The sequence below is a fragment of the Balaenoptera ricei genome, chromosome 1 (assembly GCF_028023285.1).
Source record: "Balaenoptera ricei isolate mBalRic1 chromosome 1, mBalRic1.hap2, whole genome shotgun sequence".
In the NCBI taxonomy this organism is placed as follows: domain Eukaryota; kingdom Metazoa; phylum Chordata; class Mammalia; order Artiodactyla; family Balaenopteridae; genus Balaenoptera; species Balaenoptera ricei.
In genome coordinates, this window is record NC_082639.1 from 32,612,625 (window position 1) to 32,627,360 (window position 14,736).

Consider the following 14,736-nt stretch of genomic DNA (forward strand, 5'->3'; position numbering starts at 1 on the left):
TGCTAGTGACAAGAAGGTAGCTGCTAGTCAGGAGGAGCAGATGTTTCTGTTAATGATTTCAGTGCTTTCCTGGATATGAGAAGATGCAAGAAATTGGGCTCCTAAAATCTTCTCCTGAAAATATCTAACTATCTGGAGGCCTGTTCTGCCAGTTTTTTCAAGCGGAGAGTGCCTCATTCCTGATCTCCACCCTGAACTCCTTTCAGGGGGTGTTGAAGGTCAAAGACTACAGTGGCTAGTGACTTCATTCTTGTAGTGTGACATGATGAGCAACAATTTTTAGCTGACAATTATAAGGAACTTTCATTTTTTACTTTATATGCTTCTGTATAGTTTGAATTTTTATAGGAAGGATACATAACTTTTATTTTTCCCAGGTTTTCCCCCCAGTTTTATTGAGATATAATTAAAACATTGTATTAGTTTAAGGTATACAACATGATGAATGATATATGTACAGATACATAAATTTTATAGTCAGAAAAAAGGATATATATATATACATTAAAAATTATTGTATTTCTCAGTTAAGATAATGGAATAAAGCTTTCTCATAGACTCTGTTTTCCACCAATACCCAAGAAAGTTTTAAAAGTTAAAATTTCATCCACAGCAAGCAAAGGGTTACAGCTCAGTATCTTAAATGTCAATAAGTGGCAGTCAAGGAAAGAAGTAGAAGATTCTGGTCTGGAGCAAGCATGTCACGGCTTCCAATCCTGCCTCCATTCCATCAAAACTCATACTGTTAGGTCCACAAAATCCTGGAAAATAACACATACATATGAGCATATATTCCAAGAGAGAAGAAAATTAAGTGGTTTCCTTATCTTTTATCTCTTCTATCTGGAAAAGTGAAAATAGCTACTGGGGAGATGAAGGTGGAGTGAGAAGTGAAGAATAGACTAAGTCTTTAGGTAACAGTGAAGACTCCAGGAAAGCATACTGAATCGGAGGAGGCTCTTTCCCATAGGAGAGTGAATTCTGGAATAGACACTTAAAACCTCAGAAGTGATTGCAGAAGTTTGTATTCTAACAAAGACTGCACCTCACCTTCCCTGAGTTCTTCCCCCTCCCCTCCTTCAGACAAGCTTATAAGTCATAGAAAAAGTGCATACAGCATAAAATAACAGCCTCAAGTTGCTGTTCATTAGGAAAACCAGACCAGTTTCAGATCAAGTGGGAAGGAATTCAGGAGGCAAGTAGAGAAACAGAAAAAAATTCACCCCAAGTGCTTTGAGCACTAGAATAACCTAAAAAGAAAACGAACTCAGTAGATGAAATTCAAAAATGAGATAATAAAACAGCTGAAAGAGATGAATAGGGAAATTGCACATCTGACAAAGCAAAGACCAAAACAATGTCATTAAAGAACTAAAAAATACATCAAAACAGCAAGGAACAGAATAGACATGGCTGGAGGTTGAATTTTTTTTTTAATTTTTTATTTATTATTTATTTATTATTTTAATTTTTGGCTGTGCTGGGTCTTTGTTTCTGTGTGAGGGCCTTGTCCAGTTGCGGCGAGTGGGGGCCACTCTTCATCGTGGTGCACGGGCCTCTCACTATCGCAGCCTCTCTTGTTGCGGAGCACAGGCTCCAGACGCTCAGGCTCAGCAGTTGTGGCTCACGGGCCCAGCCGCTCCGCAGCATGTGGGATCTTCCCAGACCAGGGCTCGAACCCGTGTCCCCTGCATCGGCAGGCAGACTCCCAACCACTGCGCCACCAGGGAAGCCCGAGGTTGAATTATTGATTTGGAAAAAGGCTTGAAATAATCACAATAAAGGGAAGTGAAAAACACTAAGAGATTAAAACAATCAGAGAGAAGCTACTAGATATGGAAGACAGAGGTTGTTGGTGTCCCTGGAGTTGAGAACTCTTAAATGGAACAGAAAAAGCATTCAAAAATGTAAGTACAGGGCTTCCCTGGTGGCGCAGTGGTTAAGAATCCGCCTGCCAATGCAGGGGACACGGGTTCAAGCCCTGGTCCAGGAAGATCCCACATGCTGCGGAGTAACTAAGCCCGCGAGCCACAACTACTGAGCCCGCATGCCACAACTATTGAAGCCCATGCGCCTAGAGCCCATGCTCCACAACAAGAGAAGCCACCGCAATGAGAAGCCTGTGCACCGCAATGAAGAGTGGCCCCCACTGGCCGCAACTAGAGAAAGCCCGTGCGCAGCAACAAAGACCCAACACAGCCAAAAATAAATAAATAAAATAAATACATTTACTTAAAATATATATATATATATATATAAGTACAGAAGTTCCTCTAAAATGATGAGTTAATCTGTAGCTTGAAAGGTCAAATATTTGATACAAAATATTTAACCCTGAGACATATTTTAGTTAATTAATTGAAATTCAGACATCCAGGCAGAAAAAGAATCAAATTGCCTACAAGAAAAAAAGTCAGGCTGTTCTCAGATATCTCAACAGCAACATTCAGAGACAGAAGACGTGGAGCATTGTCTACAGAGTTCTGAAAGGACAAAAGTGTGATCCAAGAATAGTATACCCAGCCAAGATGTCATTCAAAAATAAAGGTACTGGACAGTTCCCACAAATATAAAAGAACTCCTAGAAAAGAGAAATACTTGAAAGTGAAATTCAGCCAATTAAGAAATAGGGCAAAATTAAGATTTTAAGAATTGAGAAGTCTTGGTAAAAGGATGTGTGATGATCATTGAATCCATTTAAATACAGAATTAATAATGAACACTTGCATGAGTTATTGTTTTGGAGCATATACATGTTATACAGATTAACAATGTAAAATAGTATGACTAAGAAATATTGACCCCATGGGAAGGGGTTATGAAAGATAGGATGAGTGCGCCAATGTCCTGATCTTCCACATCAAGGTCAATTGATTTTAACTTAAAACATATTTTTTGAAAACAAAAATAAGAATAACATAATAGGGCTTCCCTGGTGGCACAGTGGTTGAGAATCTGCCTGCCAATGCAGGGGACACGAGTTCGAGCCCTGGTCTGGGAAGATCCCACATGCCGCGGAGCAACTAGGCCCGTGAGCCACAACTACTGAGCCTGCGCGTCTGGAGCCTGTGCTCTGCAACAAGAGAGGCCGCGATAGTGAGAGGCCCGCGCACCGCGATGAAGAGTGGCCCCCGCTTGCCGCAACTAGAGAAAGCCCTCGCACAGAAACGAAGACCCAACACAGCCAAAAATAAAAATTAATTAATTAATTAAAAAAAAAGAATAACATAATATCAAAACCATTTTTTCTAACCTTAACTTGATATTTTAAAAAATGATAACTCTTGTAGTGAATAAACCCTTATTTGATGTCCAGCTTTTCTTTTAGTTTTTTTAAATTCTGTTAAATTTGACTAAGCTTGAATGCAATACTTTTTAACTTTTAAATAACACATATATTATGATACTATTTTTAAAAATTAGGTATATCCATTAACATACCTATTTATCTATCATTCTATCTGTGTAAAAGCATGGAAAGATTTAGAATGATGTTAACCAAATGTTAATAATTTTTATTTTAGATGGTGGGTTTTAAGGGGTTTAAAATGTTTTCCCTGTGTGTGTGTGTGTGTGTGTGTGTGTGTGTTGCATTGCTTAAATTCTTTACAATGAAAATGTTATTTTTTATAAGAACAACAACCAGATTTTTCTTAAAGCAAAACAAATTGAAAAACAAAATTTCCACACTTCTCCCTAGTCTTCAGGATGTGGTTGATGCTTTTGTTTTAAAAAAAAAACAAACTATCTTTCCAAACCTATCTCCCTTTAGTCTCAAATTAACGGGGCTGATCTATAAGAGATACTCCCTGAAAATCCCTGCTCTGCTCCTTTTCCCAAATAATTTATACCATCTTGAATGGGGTCACCATCCTTATTCCTGGCAAATACAGTCCATCACACAAAGCTCAACCTCTGGTCTGCCTCTTCCATTGACCTCTTCAGAATTCACCCCCTGCCCAAGCATTTTTTAATCAAATAGTTAAAGGTATCCACGTAGAGAAGTAGCAGTAGAGTTCTTACTTCCTCTGGATTTGGTTTTAAGAGGAACCATTTAGAATGAGACAAAGTTCTTTCAATTTAAGTCAATTTCAGGTTGTTATTTTAATAACAGTAGCTTCTGACGCTTATTAATATTATAATAGGAAGTGAGAGCTTGCAAAGTCCAAATTTCAATGTAACTTCAAAGAGTACTGAAAGTTCATAAGATAAGTATACATTCCCTGAGTAGGCAGGGAACAATGAGAACTTAGAGGAGTATCTGAACACTCATAGGTTTCAGTTTTCTTTTTTGCAGAGAAGAAATGAAAATGCTTTTTTGTTGTTGTTGTTAAAATACCCAATTTTTAAAATATAAATTTATTATTTTTTTATTTTTGGCTGCATTGGGTCTTCGTTGCTGTGCGTGGGCTTCTCATTGCAGTGGCTTCTCTTGTTGTGGAGCATGGGCTCTAGGCACACGGGCTTCAGTACTTGTGGTGTGTGGGCTCAGTAGTTGTGGCTCGCGGGCTCTAGAGCACAGGTTCAGTAGTTGTGGTTCACAGGCTTAGTTGCTCCGCAGCATGTGGGACCTTCCCGGACCAGGGCTCGAACACATATCCTCTGCATTGGCAGATGGATTCTTAACCACTGCGCCACCAGGGAAGCCCAAAAATGCTTTTTACAGATTAAAAAAATTTAATAAAGTTGCTTGCTATTAAAAAGCCTGATTATTGATAACCGGGATCTAGACACCCACTGACTTTTCAATAAAGTAAAGAGAGATTTCACTAAGTGACAACATATTATAATTCTATAAATATTAACTGTAGAACCAAGTAACGTGATTAGATCCTTAGTGATGGAAATATACTCCTATATCATTAAAACTTTGTAACTCAAAAGGGAGCCTTCCATGTATCAGGGTCTTATGGATCTTTAATCTTTTCCAAGCTTTTTTCACTTTGTTTAGTCTTATACCTCTATTATTTATATTCCATATGGTCCTCTTTGTTAGATTCCATTTTCATTTTGCTGAAGTATATCTATGAGTAATTTTTCCACATAGACTATATGGTGTTAAGCATTTTAAATTCTACATGTTTCTTATTTTGCCCTCACATTCAGTTGGCAGTTTGGCTATGTATAGAATTCTGACAAAGACTCTCTTCTTGACCAAACTTGAGACAGGCTACTCTGAGCCCTCTTTTTGACTATTCCTCACCCTTGGTCTCTGTACTCAACTTGCCTAGCCCAGTTTTAGCAAGAATCCTGCTAAGTTAGCTTAGCAAGAATTCCCCCATTCTTAATATCTGATCACCATTGATATCTGATGAAGTTATTCATTCCCCACCCTTGATGTCTAAGTCCTTGTCCTGCCCTTAGCAAGAATCCTGTTAGGCAAGTTTAACAAGAATCCCCCTACCCTTCAGGTCTCTCCTCTTAGTAGTTTCCATCCACTGACTCCCTCACTCTGCTCTTTGCCAGCTGTCTTTGCTATATTTGGAGTTGAGCTCAGTTTTACTGAAGCCTCTCTCCCTTGTTGCAATGGTACTAAATAAAATCTGTCTTTATAGCCTTTAACTAGTGTCTGGCTCTATTTCTTTTTAACAATTCTAGGTTCAAATAATTATTTCCTCACAACTTTGAAGACATTCATTGCTAATGATGACAAGTCTCATTCCTTTATAAGAGATCTTATTTTGTTTGTTTGCTTTTCTTCCTCTTTGGATGCTTGGTTGTCCACTCATATTCCTACATAGGGAGTTAGCTTGAATTTCCTCTGCATCTGAGATTTTCCAATAGACCTATCCCTTAACTTTGAGCTCTATGTGAGCAGGAGGTGAATATCATATCATCAGGCAGTCTTCATTGTAGCGTGCATGGGGAGTAGGCAGGTAGGCTGGTGACCTCTATAACTGACTCCATCATGATGGTGGAGTGCATTATGTGAATCATTCCTGAGTGAAGCTGCTGTCCCACCCACCCACCCCTTCCTTTTATACAAAATCTACCTTTTGTCAGACGAAATATTCTCTCTAGGAGCCTGCTCCAGTCAAGTCCCCACTGTCTTCAAAGAGCAGGTATGATGTGATTAGCAGACAACCCCTTAAAAGAAAATAGTTAGGTTCTTCCTTTGATGAATGGCTGTGTCAGATTGTCTGTTGGAAATTCACCAGTGGAGTTCAGGTTACTGCCAGTCAATGAAAGGCATTCAGATGAGATTTGGAAAGCAAATAAGAAGCGGAAGCTATATATTATTGCTTCTTGGCCAGCAGCAGGAAGACAAGAGGTTTTACAGTAGCCTCCAAGTAGTTCCCCACAGATTACCCGCCTTGGTGCTGCATGCAGGACTAATCATTGCAGTTCCTAAAACTTCTGACTCTTTGAAAGCTAGTGACAAGTCTGAGAGCAAAGGATGACTTACTCTGACCTTCAATCCTCCGGCTCTTCTAATGGTTTGATTAAAAGACTATTTCCCTGAAATGAATTCCTTCCTGCTTGAAATATCTAAAATAGTTTCTGTTTCCCTGACTGATCTCCAACTGACACAGTGACAAAGACAAGGAGAGCTTGGAAGATAAACATGCTTTAAGACAAAATTAGGGGAATTCCCTGGCGGTCCGGTGGTTAGGACTCAGTGCTCTCATTGCTGAGGGCCCAGGTTCAATCCCTGGTTGGGGAACTAAGATCCCACAAGTGACATGGTGCAGCCAAAAAAACAAACAAATTTTTAAAAAAGACGAAATTGGCTAGAGAAGATCCCATGTGGTAAAGGCAGGAGGTGACAGCTCTGAGAAGAGAGAAGATTGAATCCCTGGGGCTCACACAAAGAGTAAATAACTCAAAAGTCCTTCAAGAAGAAAGTGCCTGGGGGGTTGCTTTTAGACTGTGAGGACACATCCTTGTTTACTACTATATCCCTGGAGCATAGCACATGCTTGACACAGAATTGGTGTATGATAAACATGTTTAACAAATGCATACCCCAGTAGAGAACTGTGCCTTTCTTTGTGCTTCAGTTAGGATGCTTTTGGTTGCAATTAATAGAAAGTCCAACTCAAACTGGCTTAAGCAATAAAGGGGATTTATTATTCCACATAACTGAAAAATTTTCAGAACTATGCTGAAACTTACTGTCAGAACTTCAGGCAATACTTAGTCCAACAGCTCAACAAGGACGTAATTTATTTTCATCCCTTAACTCTGCCTTCTAAAATGTTGGCTTCATCATAAGACTGACTTCTTTTGTTGATTGATTGATGCCCAGACCTCCACAATTACGCACTTCCTCTTTTTTTTTTAAGTAAAATCACTCATTTTATTCATTCATTCCATCAGCTGAGAATTGCTCCATTGTACAAATACAGTATTGTACAAAAAAATCACAAAACATTACAAAATTAAAAAGTACAAACTGCCTTACTTAATAAATACGACTAAAAGTAGTTAAAGTGGAAATGAGATAGACTTTAGGTTGGAACCATTGTTTGACCCAGCAAACCTTACAAGCTCTGTATAGACATTTTTATTTGTACATAATACAGGGCAATCCTATTTTGCCTTGTGAAAGAATTTAAAAGGAATAGACTATGAAGACAGTATTCTCCTGCTAGAAAATAACTGCAAAGGTTGGTTGGGGGCATTTATGCCATTAGTTTTTAAATCTCTCAGTTGAATCCAAGAAGCTATATATAAAGCAGGAGGCTTATCTTGTCACAAAGTCTTCTATCTCGTTAAAATTTTTTTTCCAGAAAACAACAGATATAAATAAAAACAGTTGAGAGCCCCAGTCAATCTACTCTAAACATCAACCAGAGTACAGAATAATCACTCTGCCATCAGCAAATATCAGACTTTCATGTAAGTAAGAGCTGGTACTATTCTCGCACTTTCTCTTTTATATTTTATAGAAAACAGGGAATCTTTAGCCTAGCATTCCTAAAAAAGATATGATTGGATTGGATTAGATCACATGTCCACCCCTGGATCTATGACTGTGGTCAAGTGTGCACTGATCTGCTCCACCCCTGAATTAGAGTCAGCTTCCTTGGACAAAATGAATACTATGAGGAGAGACACACAAAAAAAAGTTTTCTATTCTTAATATCTGACCTACTCAATTTTATTGCTAATTCTTGGGGGGACCCCCATCTCTGTATGGCTGGGACTGGGCTTGCTGTGGGAGTCACTAGATAGATGCAGATTCGACAATGGGTAAGACACATCCAAATGACTCCACTTAGTGAGAGAGGATTCCATCTATCTCAGTGACCAGCCCCAACCATGCTTTGGGCAAAGATACTCATTCCCTGGAACCAGTGCTGATAAAGAAGGGGGTCTGCCTCTACCCTAGGACCTGACCCACAAGAGGCAAGGCCTGCGTCTTCAGAATTTCCTGTAGCTACTGAAATGAGTGATCTACAACCCTAGATTCCACTTCCTCTTAACTACTCCAGGAATTAGCTCACTAATTTATTTCCTCTCACTTCTACAGCATCAGAATTTCCCTCTCTATTTGATTGTTTCCATGAGCATACAAACATGCTGTAATTTCTCCTATCTTAAAAAGTGTACCTCCCTTGAACCTCACACCTTCCTCTGGCAATTACCACATTTCCCAGCTTCTCTTAACAGAAAAAAAGGTCCCTTTTAAAGTTGTATGTATTAGAAGTCTCTATTGCCTGTCCTCTCATTTTCTCTCTTTTTAAAAAATACTCCAATTTTTATCTTGATTTTTATTTATTTATTTTTTATTTTTGGCTGTGTTGGGTCTTTGTTGCTGCGCGTGGGCTTTCTCTAGTTGCGGCGAGCGGGGGCTACTCTTCGTTGCGGTGCGCGGGCTTCTCATTGCGGTGGCTTCTCTTGTTGCGGAGCACGGGCTCTAGGCACGCGGGCTTCAGTAGTTGTGCCGCGTGGGCTCAGTAGTTGTGGCTCGCGGGCTCTAGGGCTCAGGCTCAGTAGTTGCGGCGCACGGGCTTAGTTGCGCCGCAGCACGTGGGATCTTCTTGGACCAGCGCTTGAACCCATGTCCCCTGCACTGGCAGGCGGATTCTTAACCACTGTGCCACCAGGGAAGCCCTCATTTTCTCATAAACCCATTTTAATTAAGCTCTTATGCTTATAACTCCACTAAACTGCTCTCAGCAAGGTCACCAGTGATTACCACTTTGCTAAATCCAAGGGTTATTTTTCAGCCCTCACCTTTCTCCAGCTTCTCAACAGCATTTGGCACAAGTGATCATTCCCTCCTTCTTGAAACCCATTTTTCATTTGGCTTCCGAGACCCCACACTCCCTACACTTTCCCTCCTATCTCACTTGCTGCTCCTCTCAGCCCCCTTAGCTGGTTCCTCCTCCTAGTCTTAACCTCTAAAGGCAGAGTCACAAATCAGTTCTCTGACCTCTTCTCTATTTATACACACTCCCTGGGTAATGTCATTTGTTTAAAAACAATCTATTACATACTGAAGTATTTATGCGGAAAACAATAAATATCCAGAGTTTGCTTTAAAATACTCCAACCCAGGGAGGAGCAGGGGAGGATGGGACAAGACTAACAAAATACTAATAATTGATGAAGCTAGGTGATGGGTACATAGGTGATGGGTATATTATTCTCTCTACTTTTGTATGTGCTTAAAATTTTTTTCCATAATCCAAGCAAATAAATACTATCTATATACTGAACTCTTCTGTATTTATGCTTCAAGCCCTGACTTTTTTTCCCCTAAACTTCAGACGAGAATTTTCAACTGCCTATTCAACATTTCTGCTTGATTGTTTAACAGTCATCTCAAACTCAACATGTCTAAAATGAACGCTGGACCATCCCCCCTCTCTACCGCAACCCTCCCAACCCCTGCAAAACCCTCTTCCTCTCCCAGGGTTTCCTGTCTCTGTAAATGACATTACATGCATCCAGCTGCTCATACCAAAACCTTTTTTTTTGATTTGTGTTTTGAATTTTATTTTATTTATTTTTTTATACAGCAGGTTCTTATTAGTTATCTGTTTTATACATATTAATGTATATATGTCAATCCCAATCTCCCAATTCATCCCACCACCACCCCCCCGCCACTTTCCCCCCTTGGTGTCCATACGTTTGTTCTCTACATCTGTGTCTCTATTTCTGCCCTGCAAACCGGTTTGTCTGTACCATTTTTCTAGGTTCCACATATATGCGTTAATATACGATATTTGTTCTTCTCTTTCTGACTTACTTCACTCTTTATGACAGTCTCTAGGTCCATCCACGTCTCTACAAATGACCCAATTTCGTTCCTTTTTATGGCTGAGTAATATTCCATTGTATATATGTACCACATCTTCTTTATCCATTCATCTGTCGATGGGCATTTAGGTTGCTTCCGTGTCCTGGCTATTGTAAATAGTGCTGCAATGAACACTGAGGTGCATGTGTCTTTTCGAATTATGGTTTTCTCTGGGTATATGCCCAGTAGTGGGATTGCTGGGTCATATGGTAATTCTATTTTTAGCTTTTTAAGGAACCTCCATACTGTTCTCCATAGTGGCTGTATCAATTTACATATCCCTTTACATTCCCAAGAGGGTTCCCTTTTCTCCACACCCTCTCCAGCACTTGTTGTCTGTAGATTTTCTGATGATGCCCGTTCTAACTGGTGTAAGGTGATACCTCATTGTAGTTTTGATTTGCATTTCTCTAATAATTAGTGATGTTGAGCAGCTTTTCATGTGCTTCTTAGCCCTCTGTATGTCTTCTTTGGAGAAATGTCTATTTAGGTCTTCTGCCCATTTTTGGATTTGGTTGTTTGTTTTTATAATATTGAGCTGCTCATACCAAAACCTTCGGAGTCATCCTTCAGTCTTCCCTTTCTCTTATAATCCACATCCAATCCCATCAGCAAAATATATTCAAAACCTGACAACTTCTTACCACCTCCACTGCTACCATCCTTGCCTGTCATTTCTCCCCTGAGCTACTGCAGAGGTCTTGTAACGAGTCCCCTTGCTTCCACTTTGGTCCCTACAGTTTGTTCTCCACAAGCAGCCAGAGTGATTCTTTGAAAATGTGAATCAGATCATGTTAATCCTTCCTCTCAACTTTCCAGTAAGGTCCCATCACACTTAGAATAAAGCCCAACATCCTTACGATGGCCTGCAAGGCCCTACATTATCTGTACCCAGCCTCCAGTCTCATGTCCCTGGCTGCATCTCTCACGGCTCTCACTTTATCCCCTGAGCTCCAGCACACTGGCCTTCTGCTACTCCATGAGCCCACCAAACCTACTCCCACCTCAAGATACCTGCTATTGGGAGTTCCTTGGTGGCTTAGTGGTTCAGATTCTGGGCTTTCACTGCTATGGCCCAGGTTCAGTCCCTGGTCAGAGGACTAATACCCTACAAGCTGCCCAGCGCAGCCAAAAAAAAAAACAGAGAGCGATACTTGCTATTCCTTCTGCCTGAAATGCTCTTTCCCCCAAGTATTTGCATGGCTGACAACCTCACTTCATTCTTACCTCTGTCCAATGGTCACCTATGTAAAGCTTTCAGCAAATAATGCGTGTTAGGGCTTCCGTGGTGGTGCAGTGGTTAAGAATCCACCTGCCAACACAGGGGACGAGGGTTCGAGCCCTGGTCCGGGAAGATCCCACATGCCACGGAGCAACTAATCCCATGCGCCACAACTACTGAGCCTGTGCTCTAGAGCGCTCAAGCCACAACTACTGAGCCCACGTGCCACAACTACTGAAGCCCGCACGCCTAGAGCCCCTGCTCCGCAACAAGAGAAGCCACCGCAATGAGAAGTCCACACACCACAAGGAAGAGTAGCCCCCGCTTGCCGCAAATAGAGAAAGCTCGTGGGCAGCAACAAAGACCCAACTCAGCCAAAAATAAATAAATAAATAATAAATAAAAATAATATTACGTGTTTATATATATACAATTATCTATCCCCTTTCCTGTTTAATTTCTACCTATTATACATACATTAGTTTATTACTTGCTTTGTAAGATACATAAGAGCAAGAATTTTCTCTTGTTTACTACTATATCCCTAACACCTAAAACAATTCATAGCATAAGCAGATAACCAATATTTGTTGAGGGAAAGGATGATTGAATGAATGGGTCTTAGGTAAGGGTGGAAGATAGCTCTGCTTTTGAACACTCTGGGGTGAGAGGATATAACTCTTCCCTTCCCCACTGCCAGCTTCTCCTGAACCATGGTGTGTCCCTTTAACATCTACAAGGTTTGTTCTTAGGGTAGAGCCAACTAAGTGGGTATAAGTTGGAGCCTTCATAAAGGAGTTGTGAAAGTTCTGCTTGTGATGGTCATGCCCCGAGAGATGAGAAAAGGAGTACAGGGGTTAGTCTGTTCATGTGGGAAAGTGGGAGATAGTTCAGTGGCAGAGAACACTGGAAACCCTCTAAGAGGACTGAGTGCTCTGGGCGTAGGCCTCCTGCTGGGTGCATCCTGCTCGGTCAGATGATATCCTGAGACCACAGATGACTCAGTGGCTTTCTCCTTCTGAATACACAACTTATTGTTAGCCCAGGAATAGTCTTGGTTCAGGGGGGACCATGAGCAGCACTTCTAGTTACCTCCACCCCGAGGGAGAGCATTGTTGGGAGAAAGATGGGCACTTAGGGAGAATGAGGCCATTGGTGCCATGATTTTTCCTCTGTCTGCTGGTACCCAATAAACAAGCACCTTTCTCCCGTCTATTAATAGCCTCACATTAGGAGGGACCCTTTCAATTGCCTCTTGTGGATGGATTAGGAAGAACTGGAATTTCTTCTATTCTTAATTCTCCTGGCTCACTTGAGAACCATTCAGAACAAAAGAGATCTCAATTTATTAAAAAAATATTCTCTTTGAGGAGTTGCTCTTGTCTGCTGAGAAGCAAAATAAAAGGCAGCAGGTGAGCCCTGAAAAGCACTGGGATGCTTGAAGCTCAGCTTTATTGGATATTAGCCAGAAACACTAAGCCAGCAGGGCAGACGGAGTCTATTCAAGTGGACATGGTCATTTATTTGCTTAAAACAAATAAAAACTCTTATCTAAGTGAAATAAAACATGCACACAAGATAATATCACATGGGGCTTCCCTGGTGGCGCAGTGGTTAAGAATCCGCCTGCCAATGCAGGGAACATGGGTTCGAGCCCTGGTCCGGGAAGATCCCACATGCCGCGGAGCAACTAAGCCCGTGCGCCACAACCACTGAGGCTGCGCTCTAGAGCCCGTGAGCCCCAACTACTGACTTCGTGCACCACAACTACTGAGCCCACGTGCTCAGTAGCATGTTAAGGGGGGATCTTTACACCATCTACGGGTCAGATAAAAACCACCTGAAGACTATGTATTTGTTTGTTAGTATTTGTTAGTAGCCATAGCCTCCTTGGAGGCCCAGAGAAAAGACAAAGACCAGTCATTATCCCTGTGAAAATTAATAAAGGGAAACCTCACTAACGTGAAGTCAGGTGGCCAGCAGGGGGTGCTCTCACTGCAGTAGCACTACAGGACGATTACAGGAGGAGCCGTCAATTACAGACCCCAGGGGAAGAATCCACAGGAAAGAACCATCAATTAAAGGCCCTAACAGGAAAAGATGTACACTGCATCTCCTGCAAGAAACTGACTACACCAGCAACTCAGTCAATGAGAAACCATCATCACCCTGAACTCTCACTTTTCTCCAATGGACTTTCATTCAGAACAACCCCTTCCAACTTCCTCCTTTTTCTCTATAAAGTAACATTCCTCTCCTTTAGTTATTGGGTTTGCCTACGGCTTTTGCTATGGCTTGTTTGTCCCAATTGCAATTCCCCTGCTATTCCTGAATAAACCCATTTTTGCTGGTAAAAGAACCGACTGTTTTATTTTTAAGGTCAACAACACTAACATTTATGGGGCACTTGCTATGAGCCACGAACTTTGTAGGAGGTCATAAAGGAAAATCTACACTCCTGTGTCTTTCTCCTTTACTCTCACACTACTATGACACTTTGCTTCTGACACCAGATGTGTGGGCTTTCCACACATCAAGCGATTCTCCAACAGCAGCTGGATGTCCTACAGTTTAATTCAGTTCTGACACTAACTTGTCAGATCCCACAAGTCAAGGGCTCAGCCTCATGAGACTGCCTGCCCCCTTCAGATGTTAATCACAAGTCCGGGTTGTCACTTGTACTTCTGACCAACCGGCTGTAAATCCAGGTTCCCATGATCCTTTCCTTAGGTACAATAATTTGCTAGAATCGTTCACAGAACTCAGGGGTACACTTTTGTTTACTGGTCTATTATAAAGGTTTATTGTAAAGGTTATAATAAAGGATGTGAATGAACAGCAAGATGGAAAGATATGTAGGGTCAGGTCCATGGAGCTGGGCTGTGCCACATTCCTGGCATGTAAATGTGTTCACTAATCCAGAAGCTCTCCAAACCCTGTACATTTGGGATTCTTATGGAGGCTTCATTGTGTAGGCATGATTGATCTTAACTCAGTTTCCAGCTCCATTCCCCTTCTCACAGGATGGAGGTGGGTGGGGCTGACAGTTCTAAGCATCGAATCATGGCTTGTTCTTTCTGGTGACCAGCCCCATCCAGGAGCCCACCAAGAGTTGCTTCATTAGAACAAAAAGCACTCCTATTGCCTGTCAAATTCCAAGGGATTTAGGAGCTCTGTGTCAGGAACCAGAGACAAAGACCAAATATTAGAACAAAAGATGCTCCTAAGTGTTCTTATCACTTGAGAAATTACAAAGGTT